Source organism: Oncorhynchus mykiss, chromosome 9, assembly GCF_057628025.1.
Source record: "Oncorhynchus mykiss isolate SJ-2025 chromosome 9, ASM5762802v1, whole genome shotgun sequence".
In the NCBI taxonomy this organism is placed as follows: Eukaryota; Metazoa; Chordata; class Actinopteri; order Salmoniformes; family Salmonidae; genus Oncorhynchus; species Oncorhynchus mykiss.
In genome coordinates, this window is record NC_143030.1 from 54,971,502 (window position 1) to 54,985,012 (window position 13,511).

General features: G+C 46.1%; 1 protein-coding gene across 1 annotated transcript in view; it reads left to right on the forward strand.

The window, feature by feature from the left end:
* Positions 1 to 240: 240 nt before the first annotated feature.
* Positions 241 to 13,511, forward strand: part of LOC118966067 (uncharacterized) — a 31,165-nt gene continuing 17,894 nt past the window's right edge. The window contains exon 1 of the mRNA XM_090184549.1: positions 241 to 327. The gene's annotated coding sequence lies outside the window, so the exon portion shown is untranslated. The remainder of the gene's footprint in view (positions 328 to 13,511) is intronic.

Consider the following 13,511-nt stretch of genomic DNA (forward strand, 5'->3'; position numbering starts at 1 on the left):
CTGGCTTCCCCATGAGAGCCGCCGTAGCCTGGTTTCCATGGCTACATGGAAAACACTGTCGCTGTAGCAGCCCTATGAACTAATTGAGGCAATTATATCTGAGGAGCAGCTGCTCTACCAGTCCCCTCCCCCATCATTCCGCCCCTCCCGCAATCAACCCCACTCACTCCAGCTATGATGCTCCACTCCCACTCATTGGTTGTGTCTCCCTACTCAGACATTGCATGCATCAACCAATGGTTGCATGGCAATACATCAACATCGACTGACAGATTGCTTTAACATTTGATGCGGTTAGCTGATACGTAAAATACCTATCCAGGCGAGGTAAGATCTGGCAGGCGTCAGATGAAATTAACAAAAAGCCACTCACTTATTTTGTGTGTAAAACCTATCCTCCTCTAATAAGCTGCTGGAGCAAAACAACAAGTGAGTGTTTTGTGCTTTTTGATTGTGTTTGGGAGAATAGTGCCTTTATTAAAAGACTTGGACACACATTGGAGTGTGTGGATGCATGTAGAGAAAATAGAGCACGGGGTGAGGGCATGTGTGCAAACACTCTTCAATGCATCTCTGTGTGTGGATGCCAGGAAGCTAGCGTGCATCCTTAAGTGATTTTATGGGCAGTTATTGTAAATGTGTGCATGCCAGTATGTGTCAGAGCGCCCGTGCCAGTCTGTGGGCATGCACTTCATGGATGACTGAATCTATAGCAAACACTGTGAGGCTAAATGCCACTGGCAACATGAATCGGCTGTCTAAAAAAAAGAATGCTTGTTTATTATCTGCTACAGTTTGAGAGGGAGAGGCATGTGTGGATTCCAAACTAGCAGGTATTTTGAGGGTGGGGGATGGTCTGCAGTCTGAGCACAGCAGTGTCCTTATCTACCTTTTGCAGATTGTCTGTGTGTGTGTGTGTGTGTGTGTGTGTGTGTGTGTGTGCTTGTGTGTGTGCGTGCATGCGTGCGTGTGTCTGTGTGCGTGCGTGTGGATACAGTGCAGGTGGAACAGCAGAGTTGCATTTCTACTTCATGGTGGAATAATCTGAACAGTATGAATTCAAAAATATGTTACAGGAAGATGACCATAGAATCTGATATTATGAGGCAGTAAAGCTGATAATAACAGTTTTCTGTTCCCTTTCTAAGAGAACAGCTATCAGTCCTCCGGTATTCCTCAACAAATTTGTAGGCGATTCCTTGAGTTTACATAAATGACTTATTTCAGTCAATATCCACTCCAGAATAGTGTAACCATGTAGTGGAGACATCAACTTTAAAACAAATTCTTATAAATGTGGCATTTAAAACATGATGCACGAGGGCGAAAGTCAAGAGCAGGTTGGAAGGTTTCCTATTCCAAAATAACTCATTAATAAATTACGAATGTGCCATAATGCAAAAGGACAAGACCTTTGGCGCACATGTAAAAAGGCCGGGGGCAGGACTCATGAGGAGAGTTATTTGATATTCAGCCATGGCATTTTCCCTGCACACACACACACACACACACACACACACACGCACTCGCACACGCACACGCACACAGCCCATCTGCTGAATAATTCAAGGTGTCTATCTGTAGAGTAGGCTTCTAAAGATCAGGTAAAGGCTGTTATTACCGCTGCTACTTTGCTTTGTTCTTCCAGTGGAACTCAAAGTGTGACTGTCTGTGTGCTCCAAGGGGATTCATGAGATCATCCTTTTCAGTATGATCAGTGGGGAGTTCTGCATATACAATGCAGCGTTACATTCTCAAATGGTTAGAATACCTTGGAACATGTGATAACAAGTATAGTAGTGTAATAGACGCTGCTCCCTGCTGGAATGATTTCATGATACCATAAGTGGTACTCTTTCCATGTTGTAAACCATCCAGATGGGGCTGTCCCTCTGAGCACATATCCCTGCTGTAGGAGAGACTCCAAATGGAGCCCGGTGACGTCTGAGCGTTGATTTAACTGGGCAAGTGTGCAGCTGTCCACTCCTGCGCTCACAATGTGGCACCTGAAACAACAGATGATCACACCAGCGGACTGAAAACCACCAGCGTGGCTGAGACTGGCATTACAGCAGCGGGGTGTCATAGTTATAAAAACCAGCAACAAAACCTCAAACAGCCCCTCGTGATTTGAGTCAGACAGCACGCTGAATCATAACAAACCCGGCTCAGCAACGGTTGGTATGTCAACAAAGGAACCTGTGCAGAAACTAAGTCCAGAACTGTAACAGACCATGATTAAGTTCACTTACCACCCTTCAAAAAAGACAAACATTGTAAAGGGTTCAAATCTCTTATCTGTATTGTCCCTTCACTCAGTAGTGATCTCAACAAAGTGTTGAAGTGTCAGGATAGTACTGATGAGACTGTTCACAGCCATCCTATAATTGCGTTGCATTCTGTTGTTTTATGTTGCAGTGTATTGCACCAGGGTGACCATGACAACAGCTATACAGCGTCTGAAGCCCAACAGCCAGATAGAGTAAGTGTTCCAGGCCAGGACCCAGGGCAGAGTCAGAGTCAGCCTGTCCGTCTCCATGACTCTATACCCAGCCCTCCCCAACCTGCAGCCAGCCAGCCATACTCACTCCCCATCTCTATATATAGTCGCCTGCCAGGGCCTGCTAAAAATAGACACAGTCTGCGCTCCATCTCCTTTCCTTTCCTCTGTGGCTTCATGGACTCTGAGACCCTCCCCTCCCAGCTTGGTCTTCAGAGATCCAGGTGAGGGAGTCAGGGGTTGAATCAAGAAGATGTCAGCGGTATGTTACACACTGGCCCTGCACTGTGCCATAGTAGTAATATTCCACAATGGGGGGCCCGAAGAGGAAAAAACAGTGGAGGGAGACAGAGGAAATCTGTTCAGCAGAGAGACTATTCATTAGATCAGTTTACAACCCTCCAATAGAAATGAATCAGAAAATTGGTGTGCTGTGCATAAAATTGCATTTGCCACAAAATTGTTGTTATGTGGATAAAGACAGTGGGGGCACAGTATGATGACCGATTAGAGAATAAGCTGGTGTTTACAATATCTTCATGCACAGTAAAACCATGTCTCACTTCCGCAGGCTGAAAGGAAATGAGTGGCTTGCTCAAATTAACATTAAAAATAACCAAGGCGTGTTGACTGTGTTAGTCAGGAAGGCTCCTGGGGAGCACAAAGCCAAAGAATGTAGGAAAAACAAGTCACATTTCCTTTTCCAGCTGCTGCCTGTTATATAGGCAGGGTGAGATGGGACACTCACTTTAAACAAAGAACGCTCCCCTCAGCAACATTAGTCTTCCTTTGCCTCCCAGTGTACCGGATATAGCTAGAAGAGCCGAAGAGGCAACACACTCTCTCTAGCTTATCATAATAGGGTAATGATATGTCCTAATTATGTGTCATCACAACACATTCACAGGAACATTTCCATATTCTATTCTATTATATTCTATTACTTGCTGTTTTCAACCATGCCAGCACAAAATAAATAACCCAGAAACAATAAAGAGCCGATGCAATGTAAATTCACCCTCCATTAAGCCGTAGCAAGTTCTGTGAGAATTGAGCTCCAGGGTAGAACGCTGTCTGAGGCAGTAAGATGCGTGGGTGGGCAGTGAGGGACACTAGGGCAGGAGGAAGGAGATGAGATTCCTGGGTGTGAAATGAAGGAGGCTCTGGCTGCTGTTTCAGTTGGGCAGCGGGGAGTTGTAGGGCAGTAGGCTATGGCAGGCAGCTAGGAGCCCTAACCAGCAGGGCGTAACACACAGCAGTGTATGGTACCACTGGATCTGTGCCCGGGGCCGTGCTCTGGGCCAGCCTGATCTCTGAGGAAACAGAGCAGATGAGGTGCATGTGTTAACCCTTAACACACTGAAACCGCAGACAAGAAAAAGCTTTTTAAAAGCAAATTTGTAAGATGAAAAATGGCTTATGAATTATTTGACATTGCATGAGCTGCCAGATCAGAGTATTGTTCCCCGGCCTCAGCTTGCTGGCAGGATATGCGGTGGCATCACTCTCACAAAAACAGTCGCACGCAGGCAGGCAGGCAGGCAGGCAGGCAGGCAGGCAGGCAGGCAGGCAGGCAGGCAGGCAGGCAGGCAGGCAGGCAGGCGATGATTATGGATCTAATGAAAGTATCATGAATAAACCAACCCCAGGAAGTATAAGTCCCATTAGGATCTCCTCTGGGCTATTAATAACCATGAAAACCTCTACAATCAATAGATGCACTTCCTGAACCAATATCCATTTAACATGGCCAGGACCAGAGTGCTAGGGGAGCTGACCACCCATACAGTATCTTCATGGACCCATCATCTCAGCAGAACGGGCTAAGACCTCTCACTACTAACAGATATCAAGAGCACTCCCTCAGGAGTGGATTTAACGAGATGCCTTGTCACACAGGGAGGAAGTGAGACAGGTGCCTGCATCGAGCCTGAGAGGACAAGAAGACCACAAAATGGAATTTTCTGAAAAATAAACAAGGATTTCATGGCATTGTCACTACCCAACTGAGAATGGAGAATGCTCTTTGAACCATATCTCCTCGAACATGACAATAGCACTGTGTACGCTTGTGTTCGTTGACATTGACGGAGGGAGGCAGGACCCCTCTGCGTTATCTCCACACCATCCATAGGCGTCCTTATCCCTGCCTGCCTTCCCCTGCTCTATCTGGCAGCCGCCCCATGCATGTAACACTATCCCCTGGCTCAGGGCACACCAAAGGACAGAGAGAAAAGAGAGAGAAAAGGAGAGCATCAGAGGCTTTGAACGCTGCAATTTCAGACAGAGTAATTTGAGATGAGGGATCTCCCCCCATTTTTCTCAGACAAAAACAATCATAACGGTTAAGATACCTTTTATTATCTGTCTGAAAGTATGTCCCCGTGCAGGGATGGTTTTAGCTGACATTCAGTCAGGCTTCAAAGCCTGGTGGTTTAATAACATCAGTGGTGTGACAGAGGAAGCCCACACTGGGGAGTGTGTCCATTATCACACAGCAGCTGAAGCATATTAAGAGCCAGGACGAGAGAGAAACGAGTCTGCTGCTCCACTGTCAGCTGCTGGGACGGATTAAAGAGAAAAGACAGACAGAGGGGGAAGGTATCCAGTGAAAACACACCTCTGATTAAAGCACTTCAGCTCACGTCAGCCATGGCCCACATGACTTGGGTTCAAGTCGGGCAAAGGGTTCATCTGATTTGTCTTTTGGAAACACATCAAACAACAAGTTAAAGTATTCAGTCACAATGGCCATAGATAGATGAAGACACTGTAGTGAATCCACCCTGTTCCTCTCTCATGTTCCTGTCCTCCGGGATTGAGCCATGCTGCTTGGGCATATAGGTGTCAGACATGTGAATGTGATTGCATACCCATAGTAGGAGAAAAAAATCACACATGAATACACACAAATACACTCACAAATACTACTCCAAGACACACACACACACACGCACGCACGCACGCACACACGCACACACGCACGCAGAAAGCATTCATTATTAGCGTCAAAAACGAATGCTTTGCTTTTGTGTGAATCAATCATTATTTTATTCATCTTAAATGTATGTGAGTTAATAAAGCCTTGCTGTTTCTGCTGCAAGTTAAACATTGATATGAAGATGATGTTAGTCATACACAGGTTTATGACAGACTTCAGCGACCACATCACATCTTTGCCTCTGGCATGATTGGTTGTTTCTTTGCATTCTATTACATCTCCTTTCTGTCCATGCAGCACTATGGTGTCCTGTCCCTCTGTGATTGGTCCTCATTGGGATGGACAGCATAATCTGTTCACTCTGCCTGCTGTGTTTGCAGCCTCTGTAGAGATGTGTATAGTTCTCAGCTCTCAGTTCTGACCTTCAGCTGGGAGCCCAGAGGTCAGCAGAAGATGCCACACTTCCTATCTCTCTCCTCACCCCACAGGACAGATCTGTAGTTCTCCCTCCCTCAGACCCTACAGGAAGCACTCCCCAACCCCTGCTTCATTAGGAATTCACACAAATGGCCAGAAGGCCCAGCCATGAAAGTGCTCCATGACCCCAAGAGTTACGCGGGGCCGGAGAGAGGCAGCATCATGGGAACATCCTGTGCTGTATGGTTAGTGCTGATCTGATCCTCCTCTTTCTCTTGTCTGTCCTGTCTATCCCGAGCCACAGCTCTCTCTGAGGGGACTGATGTGGCTGATCGATCAGCCTTCAGCACAGTCACACAGACAGAATACCTTGTACCGTACATGAAGAACATACAGTGCTTTCAGAAAGTATTCACACCCTTTGACTTTTTCCACATTTTGTTGTGTTCCAGCCTGAATTTATAAATGTAAATGTAATGTGATTAAATGTAGTTTTTTTGTCACTTGCCAACACACAATGCCCATAAAGGAGATGATTGTGGACTACAGGAAAAAGAGAACCCGATCACGCCTCCATTCTCATTGACGGGGCTGCAGTGGAGCAGGTTGAGAGCTTCAAGTTCCTTGGTGTCCACATCACCAACAAACTAACATGGTCCAAGCACACCAAGACAGTCGTGAAGAGGGCACGACCAAACCTTTTCCACCCTCAGGAGACTGAAAAGATTTGGCATGGGTCCACAGATCCTCAAAAGGTTCTACAGTTGCACCATTGAGAGCATCCTGACTGGTTGCATCACTGCCTGGTATGGCAACTGCTCGGCCTCCGACCGCAAGGCACTAAAAATGATCAAAGACTCCAGCCACCCTAGTCATGGACTGTTATCTCTAATACCACATGGCAGGCGGTACCAGAGCGCCAAGTCTAGGTCCAAGAGGCTTCGAAATGGCTTCTACCCCAAGCCATAAGACTCCTGAACATCTAGTCAAATGGCTACTCAGACTATTTGCAATGCTCCCCCCTCACCCCCTCTTTACACCACTGCTACTCTCTGTTATCATCTATACATAGTCACTTTAATAACTCTACCTACATGTACATACTACCTCAACTAACCGGTGCCCCAACACATTGACTCAGTATCGGTACCCACCCTGTATATAGTCTCGCTGTTGTTATTTTACTGCTGCTCTTTAATTACTTGTTACTTCTATCTCTTATTCTTATCCATATTATTTTTTAAACTGCATTGTTGATTAGGGGCTCGTAAGTAAGCCTTTCCCTGTAAGGTCTACACCTGTTGTATTCGGTGCATGTGACTAATACAATTTTATTTTATTTGATTTGAATGTCAAAGTGGAATTATATTTTTTGAAAATTATGAAAAACTGAAATGTCTTGAGTCAATACAGCAAGTAAGCCTAAATAAGGTCAGGAGTAAATTAAGTAACAATAAGTTGCATGGACATGATTTTTGAATGACTACCTCATCTCTGAACCTCACATATACAATTATCTGTAAGGTCCCTCAGTCGAGCAGTGAATTTCAAACGCAGATTCAACCACAAAGACCTGGGAATTTTTCCAATGTCTCGCAAAGTAGGGCACCTATTGGTAGATGGGTAAAAATAATATATTAATTACACATGGGATGGTGTATCAATACACCCAGTCACTACAAAGAGACAGGCATCCTTCCTAACTCAATTGCCGGGGAGGAAGGAAACAGTAACTTTAAAACAGTTACAGTTTAATGGCTGTGATAGGAGAAAACTGAGGATGGATCATGAACATTGTAGTTACTCCACAATACTAACCTACTGTAATTGACAGAGTGAATAGAAGGAAGCCTGTATAAAATGTAAAAAATCCAAAACATGCATCCTATTTGCAACATGGCACTAAAGTAATACTGCAAAACATTTGGCAAAGCGATTAACTTTTTGTCCTAAATACAAAGTATCATGTTTGGGGGAAATCCAATACAACACTGAGTACCACTCTCCACATTTTCAACATAGTGGTGGCTGCATCATGTTATGGGTATGCTTGTAATCATTAAGGACTGCAGAGTTTTTCAGGATAAAAAAGACATGGAATGGAGCTAAGCACAGAGGAAAACCTGGTTCAGTCTGATTTCCACCAGAAACTGGGAGATAAATACACTTTCCATCAGGACAATTACCGAAAACACGGCCAACTATACACGTCCAAACTCGGGACGTGAACTGGGGACCCCAATCAGAAACGATGTCCTCAGGCACCCCGTAGTGCCGGAAGACGTGGGTGAACAGGGCCTCTGCAGTAAACAGGGCCGTAGGGAGACCGGGCAACGGGAGGAGACAGCAGGACTTCGAAAACCGATCCACAACGACCAGGATCGTCGTGTTCCCCTGAGACGGGGGAAGGTTGGTGAGATGTGACCAAGGCCGTTGTGGAATGGGGAGGGGATGTAACTTCCATCTAGGCAGGTGTCTAGGAGCCTTACTCTGAGCGCACACTGAAACAGGAGGAGAAATAAAACCTCATGTCCCTCGCTAAAGTGGGCCACCAGTACTTCCCCCTCAAATCAAAAATCAAATCAAATGTATTTATATAGCCCTTTGTACATCAGCTGATATCTCAAAGTGCTGTACAGAAACCCAGCCTAAAACCCCAAACAGCAAGCAATGCAGGTGTAGAAGCACGGTGGCTAGGAAAAACTCCCTAGAAAGGCCAAAACCTAGGAAGAAACCTATAGAGGAACCACGCTATGTGGGGTGGTCAGTCCTCTTCTGGCTGTGCCGGGTGGAGATTATAACAGAACATGGCCAAGATGTTCAAATGTTCATAAATGACCAGCATGGTCAAATAATAATCATCACAGGCAGAACAGTTGAAACTGGAGCAGCAGCACGGCCAGGTGGACTGGGGACAGCAAGGAGTCATCATGTCAGGTAGTCCTGAGGCATGGTCCTAGGGCTCAGGTCCTCCGAGAGAGAGAAAGAAAGAGAGAAAGAGAGAATTAGAGAGAGTATACTTAAATTCACACAGGACACCGGATAGGACAGGAGAAGTACTCCAGATATAACAAACTGACCCTAGCCCCCCGACACATAAACTACTGCAGCATAAATACTGGAGGCTGAGACAGGAGGGGTCAGGAGACACTGTGGTCCCATCCGATGACACCCCCGGACAGGGCCAAACAGGAAGGATATAACCCCACCCACTTTGCCAAAGCACAGCCCACACCACTAGAGGGATATCTTCAACCACCAACTCACCATCCTGAGACAAGGCCGAGTACAGCCCACAAAGATCTCCGCCATGGCACAACCCAAGGGGGGGCGCCAACCCAGGCAGGAAGATCACATCAGTGACTCAACCCACTCAAGTGACGCACCCCTCCTAGGGACGGTATGAAAGAGCCCTAGTATGCCAGTGACTCAGCCCCTGTAATAGGGTTAGAGACAGAGAATCCCAGTGGAAAAAGGAGAACCGGCCAGGCAGAGACAGCAAGGGCGGTTCGTTGCTCCAGAGCCTTTCCGTTCACCTTCACACTCCTGGGAACAGACTACATTCAATCATATGATTAAAGAGATGAGTCTTCAGTAAAGACTTAAAGGTTGAGACTGAGTTTGTCTCTCACATGGGTAGGCAGACCATTCCTTAAAAATGGAGCTCTATTGGAGAAAGCCCTGCCTCCAGCTGTTTGCTTAGAAATTCTAGGGACAATTAGGAGGCCTGCGTCTTGTGACCATAGCGTACGTGTAGGTATGTACGGCAGGACCAAATCAGAGAGATAGGTAGGAGCAAGCCCATGTAATGCTTTGTAGGTTAGCAGTAAAACCTTGAAATCAGCCCTTGCCTTGACAGAAAGCCAGTGTAGGGAGGCTAGCACTGGAGTAATATGATCCATTTCTTTGGTTCTAGTCAGGATTCTAGCAGCCGTATTTAGCACTAACTGAAGTTTATTTAGTGCTTTATCCGGGTATCCGGAAAGTAGAGCATTGCATTAGTCTAACCTAGAAGTGACAAAAGCATGGATTAATTTTTCTGCATAATTTTTGGACAGAAAGTTTCTGATTTTTGCAATGTTTCGTAGATGGAAAAAACCTGTCCTTGAAACAGTCTTGATACGTTCTTCAAAAGAGAGATCAGGGTCCAGAGTAACGCCGAGGTCCTTCACAGTTTTACTTGAGATGACTGTACAACCATTAAGATTAATTGTCAGATTCAACAGAAGATCTCTTTGTTTCTTGGGACCTAGAACGAACATCTCTGTTTTGTCCGAGTTTAAAAGTAGAAAGTTTGCAGCCATCCACTTCCTTATGTCTGAAACACATGCTTCTAGCGAGGGCAATTTTGGGGCTTCCGGGAGTATGGGAATAGAGTCGATGGACTGCTCCTCGGTGTCATAGAGACGGGACAGCGCATCAGCCTTAGTGTTAAGGGAACCCGGTCTATAGGAGATGGTGAACCTAAATCTGGTGAAAAACATAGCCCACCTTGCCTGACGAGGATTCAGTCTCCTCGCTGCCCGGATGTACTCCAGATTACGGTGGTCAGTCCAGATGAGAAAAGGGTGTTTAGCCCCCTCAAGCCAAAGTCTCCACACCTTCAGAGCTTTTACCACAGCCAGCAACTCCCGGTCCCTCACGTTATATATAGTTTTGCTCCGCCGGACCGAGCTTCTTTGAAAAAAAACACAGGGGCGGAGCTTCGGTGGCGTAGCCGAGCGCTGTGATAGCACGGCTCCAACCCCATCCTCGGACTCATCCACCTCCACTATGAATGCCAAAGAGGGGTCCGGATGAGCCAATACGGGGGCATCGGTAAACAGTGCCTTCAGATGACTAAAAGCTCTACATCACTCCGTTCACCTCTGCAAATGCACCCCCCCCCCCCCCGCCTTCAGCAGTGAGGTAATGGGAGCAGCCACCTGGCCAAAACCCCAGATAAACCTCCTGTAGTAATTGGCAAACCCTAAAAACCGCTGCACCTCCTTTACCGTGGTCGGAGTCGGCCAATTACGCACGGCTGCAACGTGGTCACACTCCATCACCACCCCAGATGTGGAAATGCGATACCCCAGGAAGGAAACTGCTTTTTTGGAGAACACACATTTCTCAGCCTTGACGTACAGGTAATGCTCCACCAGTCGCCCAAGTACCTTGCGCACCAGAGACACATGCACAGCGTGTGTGGCGGAATAGATCAGAATGTCATCTATATACACCACCACACACTGCCCGTGCAGGTCCCTGAGAATCTCGTCTACAAAGGATTGAAAGACGGCTGGGGCATTCTTCAACCATACTGTATGACCTTCGGTGGAAGTCGTGACAACTACCCTCTGTTGTGCCTTACGGTCAGATGCCGAGCAGTTGCCATTCCAGGTGGTGATGCAACCGGTCAGGATGCTCTCGATTGTGCAGCTGTAGAACTTTGAGAATCTGGGGACCCATGCTGAATCTTTTCAGTCTCCTGAGGGTGAAAAGGTTTTGTCGTGTCCTCTTCACGACAAATATTGTGCAATCCAGGTGTGCAAAGTTCTTAAAGACTTACCCAGAAACTCTCACAGCTTGTAATCGCTGCCAAATGTGATTCTAACATGTATTGACTCAAGGTTATGAGTGGGGTATTTCATTTAAATAAAAACATGTTTTAATTTGGTCATTATGAGGTATTGTGTGTAGACAAAATGTGGAATAAGTCAAGGGGTATGACTACTTTCTGAAGGCACTGAAGATGTGCACAGCACAGCTTCACATGGCACGGCATACAGCGTGATACTTATTCAATGATCTGCCCCTCAGTCAACCAACTAGCTGGGGGACTGCGTTCCAAGGCGGTTACAATAAAGAAACTTAAATTAAAGACATGCTCCAGTACTTTGGCAACTAATAAGTACGTTTTAAACCTCCTACTGTGGGCTGGATGTGTCAATGTGTAGTTCAAACTTCCATAATCTATTAGCAGAATTACTGTCTCACCTCATTTAGCCACAAAATCCCTAGTTTGAAAGCAGCTGTTTTCTGTAAGCTATGCTGTGCAATTTTCCCTACATTTCCCCCCATGTGGGCCAGGCCTCTAGCAATCGAGTTCCAACCAATGAGATTCAGCACCTCACCATTTTAGTGACAACTAGCAAGAATCACATGCAACAGAGCGAGAGAGAGCTATGACGTGGTGCACATATCTACACATATGTGAAGTAGTGCGCAATTTTTGGGGACCACGTTTGGCTCCTGGGTGCTTTCAGAACTACTTGTCAATCTTTTTTTCTAAGTGAGAGAACACAGTCTGCAGAAAGCATCAAGTGAGAGAGATGAAAGAGTCGTGACTCCCTGTTGTGTGCTCGCTCGATGAGGATGTGTGGAAAAAAAGAGGCATTTCCACTGTGATAGAAAAAAGTTGATTATGTGTGATTATGCTGCACTCAGTGCATGTTGAGGTTACTGCAGACTACAGCTCATCACAACAACACCCTGCAAAAAAACTACTATCGTTTGGGGAGGATGAACAGAGGGGCATGTAGCAACCCTGCCTGCCTGTAGCCACGGGACTCGTGTGGAGAGAGGATGAGAGATGAGAGGATGAGAGCTGCTTTCGTCAGAGCGCGTGGTGCTGATGCAGTACAGAGGGTGCGGAGAGAGAGAGCAGGCTACACTGTGGAACAGCCCCACTGGTTGACTCTGTGGAGCTGCAGAAGGAGGCACAGCAGACATGGGAACAGCCACTCTGTTTGGTTATAAAATGTACCTGAATCACAGGGAAAGGCCAGGGCCTCCCAGTCTGAGGGGTGGTGACGCAGATGCTTCTGTTTTTGAGCAGAATGATGACGCAGACGCTGACTTTTATTCCTGCTGAACGTTCTCATCATTCACATTCATGGCCCTACGTGTGTCTACGTGGTGGAGAGTTCTGAAATAACAAAGATAAAGCAGACAGAACCATGAAGGGTTTTACAACAATGGTGTAAGGTATATACACTGAGTGTACACAACATTAGGAACACCTGCTCTTTCCATGACATAGACTGACAAGACGAATCCAGGTGAAAGATACGATTCTTTATTGATATCACTTGTTAAATCCACTTCGATCAGTGTAGATTAAGGGGGAGGAGACAGGTTAAACACTCAACAGTTTCCCATGCGTGTCAAGAAGCGTCCCCCACCCAAAGGACATCCAGCCAACTTGACACAACTGTAATATTTGGTATACTTAGTGTACATTATATGCTGACAGTGTAATGAAAATGTGCTTGTTTAGGCTAACTTTGTTCAAATCAATTCACGCTCTATAATTTTGCTGTTGAAAAAGAAAATGCATTAAACATCTAAATCATTCTCCATGTGCTAAATCCTATGTCATGTAATTCTACACAGGCAGATCGTTAGTTATCCTAAATGACTAGCCCCATTCCAGTTCCCATGCACTCAGGCTGGGCATGAGAGAGTGAGTGAGTGAGTGAGAGAGAGATTGCGCGCGAGAGAGAAAGAGAGAGAGGGAGGGATAGATAGAGAGAGAGAGAGATAGAGAAAGCGCGAGAGAGGGAGAGAGATATGAGAGAGAGAGAGAGAGAGAGAGAGAGAGAGATGGGCGCCACTCCTACATAATAAGGACTTAGGCCTAGATTCAATCAGATCAAGTGTTAACCGGCG